This window comes from Pteropus alecto, unplaced genomic scaffold, assembly GCF_000325575.1.
Source record: "Pteropus alecto unplaced genomic scaffold, ASM32557v1 scaffold233, whole genome shotgun sequence".
In the NCBI taxonomy this organism is placed as follows: Eukaryota; Metazoa; Chordata; class Mammalia; order Chiroptera; family Pteropodidae; genus Pteropus; species Pteropus alecto.
The window spans coordinates 264816-272301 of NW_006434367.1; the positions used below are offsets into that span (position 1 = coordinate 264816).

At 34.7% G+C, this 7486-nt stretch overlaps 1 non-coding gene and 1 pseudogene across 1 annotated transcript; both read right to left on the reverse strand.

Annotated features, from left to right (window-relative positions):
• Positions 1–3994: 3994 nt before the first annotated feature.
• Positions 3995–5754, reverse strand: LOC102883466 (annotated as a pseudogene).
• Positions 5755–5782: 28 nt separating this feature from the next.
• Positions 5783–5901, reverse strand: LOC112477625. Its single transcript, XR_003045517.1, has one exon. It is a non-coding gene; the product is annotated as a 5S ribosomal RNA (ribosomal RNA).
• Positions 5902–7486: the final 1585 nt, after the last annotated feature.

A 7486-nucleotide genomic window follows, 5' to 3' on the forward strand; every position in this document is an offset into this window, starting at 1 on the left:
AAAGGGGCAGAATGCACTAAATCCAGCCAGTCACTAAACAAATAAACAAGTAACTAAGAATAACAAGCCCCAGAAGGGGGAGGGGTCTAGTACTGCTACACTGTATTATCTAAAATGTTCAGTATTCAGCAAAAAAAAAAAAAAGTAAGATATGCAAAGAAACAGGGAAGTATAACCAATATACCAGGGGAGAAAAAAAAAGCTGGCAACAGGAACTGCCTGTGAGAGCCAATTAGATCTCAAACTTAACAAAGACATCAAAACAGCTATTATAAATATGTTCAAAAAATTTAAGGAAATAATGGTTAAAGAAGTAAAAGAAGGTATAATGACAATGCCACATCAAATAAAAATTATCAATAGAGACAGAAATTATAAAAATGAACCAAATGAAAGTTGTGAAGATTAAAGTATAATAACTAAACGAATAAAAGAGAATGCAGGAGTGATACCACAGAAAGGGTAGATTAGTTAACTCCAAGAATTAGTCCCTCCACTGACTGAAGGACAAACCAATAGACTAAAATTATCCAAACCCAAAATCTAATCAAACACAGCAACCAAGGGAGTCCTTAATGAAGAAAGAAGTAGCTAAATTTCAGTAAGAAAGCATGGTGGCATTTTTTATTACTTACCTACTATTCTCCATTCCCCAGCTTTCTAGTGGTGATGAAAATGGTGACCCACATTTCTGATGTTGTTTGCTGGTGCCAGGATCTTCTCGAAAAATTGGGGTTGTGCTTTTTGACCAGTCTGGTGGTCCCCTGAGGAATCAGCACAGAGCCTGACCTTTGTTTCACCTTCTTCAATCTGGCATGAGGTCCCAGGTGGTAGCTAATGAAAACACATAAAGACATATGCTATCCATAGCCACCAGGGACAAAAGATGAAAGAATGGAACAAGCAGAAGACAGACCAAAAAGCCTGGGAAGGAAGATGCTGAGGAGGAAAATTCTTGGGCAAAAAACTGTCTTTGAAGGGCAATCATGTACACCGGGGAATCTGGAGTGCAACATGCATATCCTTAATTCACAAATGACCTGAGAGAACCCTACACTTGCACCTCAGGCTGACCCTTATGCATTGCTTAAACAGGAAGTGAAGATGAAGGCAGAGTTTAAGCAATCTGGCTTAGTGTTGAAGGAGTACCCTAACTCAGAGCTAGTCTATAAAAACCAGGGATGATTTTTTTTTCTTTTTGCCTCCTGGCATTTAAGGAAATCTCTGTCAAGTCACTGGCTGAACACAGAGATAAAGGAACAGAGGCACCAACGACCACACACAAAAGGAAGACAGTCTTTGCAGAAATAGTTTGGAAAAATCACTAAAGATATGGATGGCTGTAGTTCTCAGCAATCAACAATACCAAACTCTGGGGAGGGGAGAGAATCTGATTTTTAGAATTACCACATTATAGTGTTTAATGTATCCAATTTTCAACGACAACAATAACAAAAATTGTAAGGCATATGAAGAAACAAGGAAGTATGGCCCATTTACAGGGGAAAGAAAAAATAAATTGATAGAATCCTCCCTGAGGAAGTCCAGACGTTCAACTTACTAAACAAAGACTTTATTTTTTTACTTTTTAAAAGCATGAATTTTTGTCAGTTTATTGTTAACAAATGAACGTTATCCCAAATTATAGATATAATTGTAACTTAATTGAACAACACAAAATCATGCTAATGGTAAAAGCCTGTTGGACTTTACCAAATACATATTAATATAGTTTTACATTGCTATATGAACTGCTCTCAACTGCTAATAATAAAAGTTATAACTGGTTTAATCACTATGAAAACCCATATTACAAATAGTTGTTTTGTTTTAAAAAAATTCACACAGCTTTAAAATGGATTAAATTCATTTTTAACCCTAATCTGAAAATAGATTATAAACAGCAAATATAACTGGAAGTTTTCAACATAGATATCAAACTGATATAGCAATCATAGTGCATGCAATTCAAAATGAATAAAATTAATAAAAATCAATGGTAGTTCAACATTTTGCCAATTACTTAAATGCTTTGGGAAAGTGAACACAGGCTTTAAAGCATAAATGGTAGAGTTCACCATCTATTTTTCTAATGTGTTGCAAGTAGAAACATTCTCTTCCATAGTGTTTGGAAGCACTGCACATTGGTCATTTCAAATTTAAGCAGTTATCTTTTGTCTTACAAAGTCCAAAAACTGTATTAAATGCAACCTTTCTTTTTCATAATGTCTTCCCAAATTAATCCTGTTAAAGTCATCAAAAAGTACAAGAGATATTTTCAGATACAGCTTGAATCTTCTGTGCATTAAAAATGTTTTAAAATGGCATTTTAATAGATAAATGTAAATTTGAATACAAATACCAAATGGAAAATAGCTGAACCACACAGAGAAAATGCTTTCCTTATCTCCAAATTCAGATGTTTTACAATTAAAAAAAAAGTTAGAACATGTGAATATTACAACATCTTTCAAAATGGAAAGATCTCTTCGGAAGACTTTCATTGAACTTAATATAACCTAATTATAATTTCTAAAATAGAATTAACGAACCAAATTTAAGTACTCTTGGTTAGAGGCTGAAAAAGAAATAAGCACAATGATCTGGGAAGCAGATATGTTAACATGATTATGTAACAATTATATCAAGAAATGGAGGTACAGATACTCTTCATATGCTACCATACACACACACACACACACACACACACACACACACACACACACACACACACCCCTCACATGCTTACTCAACATACTATACCCCTCCAGGAAGATAGTATACCAATGAGAGCTTACAATTTTAATACAACTAAGAGTCCCATAATTCAGTTCAACAAAAGACAGTTGAAGATTTAGCCCTCTAAGACATTCTAAAGGAAAAGAAAATTTCAAAATATTCCAAAATGGTTGAAAGTAACACTATGTATTATAAAACATGTAGTTTACACACTCCATTGTGTTTGAACAACCAGTCATCACAGGTGTAGTAGTGAGGTAGTATTAATGTCCCTTCATAGGACTGATGTTTTCAATATGCTGCCCTTTTGGAAAGGTCCAAGTTTTCTTTTGATTATAATCAATTACCAACAAATGTGTTTTACCTTTTATTAAATGTGTGTTTATCTAAATCAACCTATGAAATAGCAAAACTTTAAAAATCTAGAGACAACTGTTATTTGCAGGTAGTTTCATCAATAAACTCTCTTAGAGAACTATTAACTGTTGTCTATACCTTTGTGCGTGAATCAATAGGCAAAGAAAATCAAAGGATGACAGAAGATGAAACTGCAATCAGTTCAGCTGTCAAAGATGAGATGACAGTAATTAAGTAAGTAAATATCAAATATCCAATAATATAATAAAATTGGGATTAAAAATTAATTACTAGCTGCACATTACACTGGTAAACCTAATCCATTTCATAATTTACAGTTATCTTCCACACAATGACTAATGACTGTCCACCTGTGACCTACTCTCATTTTAAATGCTCCCAATGTATGGTGGCAGAATTTATGGCTATTGGCATGGTAAGATATGAGAATGGCACATTGAGAAAATATAATGAGAAAGAATGTGAAAATACATGCAAGTAAAATATGGAAGGGGTAAGAGAAAACGGAGTGCTCAACTTAAACACTTATTAAGTCACTATCATCCTTTAAAATGCACAGTGTTTAAATCACACAAACACATTTGCTAGACATGATAATTAGTGTTAATCTTCAATAGAAAAAAATGGAAAATGCAAAATATGAAAGGAAGTGATGGAACACTGTTCTCCATTTCCTGGCCCAAAAGAAAAAGAAAATCAAGCATAATATCACACTACCTTAATGTTGATGAGCTCCCCTTAAATGTCTTTTAACCACCACAGTCAAACTGGTATAAATGCTTTGGCAAGGTGGGATGCATTCCATCACATCTGCAAAGGCCTGCTTTTCTCTGTTAGTGGTTCAGCTTATGAAGAACATGTATGCAAAATAACAGCTTTACAATACTTCAAACTCATCAATACATAGTTTTGTATTGCCTTGTCGAATCTATCACAAAGTCTTGTATTTATCATGGCCTGCTTTAATATTGTCGGCATGAAGAACATCATTTTGTGTTTCCTTAGTTTCATCTCTGGCTTGGGCTAATTCTAAACTTAATTCCTGGAGTTGCTTATTAACACACTCATTTTTCTATGTTTCTGTGTTTCCTCCTCATTTCTGTGGTTCATAACTTTATAGTTTGATAATTCAGCAACAGCCACAGCATTATTCTCATCATATTCATTGTGCTCATTTTCAGTTGGAGAAATGACTGGTGGTAGTGGAAATAGAGTGAGGCAGACATCACAATTTTTAACTCTTATTTGGTCATTTTCTAGTCTTCTAGGCTGCAAAAGCTTTGTGTTGCCACTCAGTAGCTTTCTCTTTTTCTCTTGGCGTCCTCTAGAAGTGCAATCTTGGCAGTAAATTTGGCAAGTTCTGTGGCTAGCTGTTCCCGATTCTTCATCTGCTGGGTAGCTTGTTTTGCTATAGCAGATTTGGACTCTTCAGCAGCTCGATATTCCTTTTCAAGCCTTTCTGCTTGTCCTTTTGCTTGTTTTCATTCCTAATCCAGTTCTAGAGCTTTTTAAATCTGTTCTAGTTCTTTCTGGTCTTCCATTGTCTGTTCTTCAGTTTGCTTTAGATGTTCTATTAGCTCTACTTTTTCATATTCTATTCTTTCCTTTTCTTTTTCTGCTATTTCTTTCTTTTCTTTTTATTCTTTAATTGCACCCTTTCTAACTGCTCTGATGTTTCTCCTGCCTACCCTGAACATTCATCTATTGTATTTCATTAGTATCAGGCTTCCTTCTTCACATGTATAGTTCTTGGTAGGCCATACACAAAATCCACTTATTGAGACTCAGACAAGGTGCATAAAAAACAAAAGCAAGTGTCTTTTTGTTTATTTGCTTTATAATGTTTTTATAAATCATTAAATAAAATATTTCTGACTTTACTCCAGGGCAAACCAATTTTAGGTGTTAACTTGTCATCATGCTCATAAATATTAAGACCCAAAACATCAGCACCTAGCTGCAATTCAGTTCCTTTTTTTAAATTTTTCATTTCAAAATAATTGACTCCATACATTTCTAGGTGTTGTACAATATTTAGGTATTTCATCATAGAATCTTCTCTTTGCATTCTTCTGTGTTTTTTATGTCAGTTCTGTATTCTTTCTTCTCACTGTTTTTTTGTTTTGTTTTGTTTTGTTTTGTTTGTCAGTTTGTATTGTTCCAAAACACACTGGGGTAGGAGCCTGTCATTTGCCATGTGATCCTGTTTTATGAATCTCTTTGTTATAATCTCCATACACGGTGTGAACAGCACAGGAAGCCAAAAAGACTACAGTTTCTGAAGGGCAAAATATCTCATCATTTAAGATACGTTCTTTAACTTGCAATAAGAAAATTTTCTGGGTTATTTCTTGAATTAATTCCTCAGAAACATCTTCAGGAAAGAATTTAACTCTAAATTTGAACTGTAAAGGATTCTCTTTTTTAACATCTTGCTGTGTCACCATTTTATTTAGTTTAAGTCAGGTAGAACGACTTTTGCTGTCCACATACTGAAGCCAAAAAGAACCCGACCTCATGAAAATCAACTGTTTTCACCACCTGGTCAAAAAGTTGTCTGCCAGTTTTATTAGGCCGAATGGCAGATTCCAGCTCAGCATCCATTGTGCTTACTCTTATATTGATTGGTTTCAGCATTTTCTTTGTCTTTTTTTTTTTTTTTTTGCACCTACAGCATCTGGTCTTCCTAGGTGGTCTCCCATCCAAGTACTAACCAGGCCTGACCCTGCTTAGCTTCTGAGATCAGACGGGATCAGGCTTGTTCAGGGTAGCATGGCCGTAGATTATTTTCCTTCTCATTTTGTCACCTTCTTTAAAAATTCTTCACTTTAATCAATTCTGTTGTCATATTCTAGATACACGTCCTGGGTTCCACTTTGATTAATCTTGAAAACGTTGTTTTTCAATGTTTTGTCCTTTTTCCTCTCCCAACAGTGAGCGGGTACTCCCACCCAGAATGTGGCTGAGGTGAGTGCAGGGGTACCAGGCATTGCAGCTATGACTGGGAGGGAGAGACAGTAGTAGGAGTGCTGGGCCACCAGAGAGGAGAGGCAATGCAGCCACCACAGACAGCTCCACAATATGGCCGAAGACTTTAAATCAACTGTCCTAAATATGCTCAAAGTGCTAAAGGAAACCAAGACAATAATGTATATAAAATACATATTTTAAAAAGAATATCAAGGGAGATGGAAATTGTTAAAAGGAACCAAATAAAAATTCTGGAACTGAGAAGTACAATATTGGAGATGCAAAATTCACTAGAAAGGGGTTCAAAAGCATATTTGAAGAGGCAAAAGAATTATCAAGTATAAACACATGACAATTGAAATTATCTAGTCTGAGAAGCAAAAGAAAAATAAATTACTAAAAATGAACAGAGCCTAAGTGATCTGTGGAACATCATTAAGTATATCAACATATGCATTATGGGAGTTCCAGAAAGGAAAGGGAGAGAGAAGGGGCAAAAAGAGTACTTGAAGAAATACAGGCCCAAAACTTTCCAAATTTAATAAAAGACACAAACCTACACTCTAAGAAACTCATCAAAATCCAAGTTGAATAAATTCAAAGAGATACATCATAATGAGACAGATCATAATCAAAGGGCAAATCTTGAAAGCAACAAGAGAGTAATGAGTTGTCATGGACATGGGATCTTCAATAAGATTAACATCTAATTTCTCATCAGAAACCATGGAGACTGTAAGGTAGTGGGATGGCCTATTTAAAACTCTGGGGGAAAAAAAATCTGTCAACCAAGAATTCTATATCCAGCAAGGTTACTTTGACATTTGAAAATCAATTATTGTAATATAGTATATCAATAGGATAAAATAAAAACCACATGACCATCTCACTAGATGCAGAAAATTAACAAAATCCATCACCCTTTCATGATAAAAATACGTAGCAAACTAGGAATACAAGAGAATTTTCTCAATATAATGAAGGGTATTTATCAAAAACCCCACAGGTAACCACATAGTTAATGATGAAAGGATGGATGTTGTTTGCCTGAGGTCAGGAACAAGAGAAGGATGCCTACTCTCACTATTTCTATTCAACATTGTAATGAGATACTAGCCAGGGCAATTAGACAAGAAAAAAAATAAATGATATCTAGATTGGAAAGGAAAAAGTAAAATTATCTCTATTCACAGATGGATTAATCTTCTTGGCTTTTCCCCAGGCTTAGGTGACTGAAATGAAATGCCATGGAGTCAAGTTGGGTTATAAACTCAAAAGCGTTCCCAGAATTGGTTTATGTGTGTGGCATCATCCCACACTTGGCCTATAATTATGTACACATAATCTCAGGTTTGAAAGGGTCCATAAACATATATTTAAAAAGGTATGTAACAAAAAT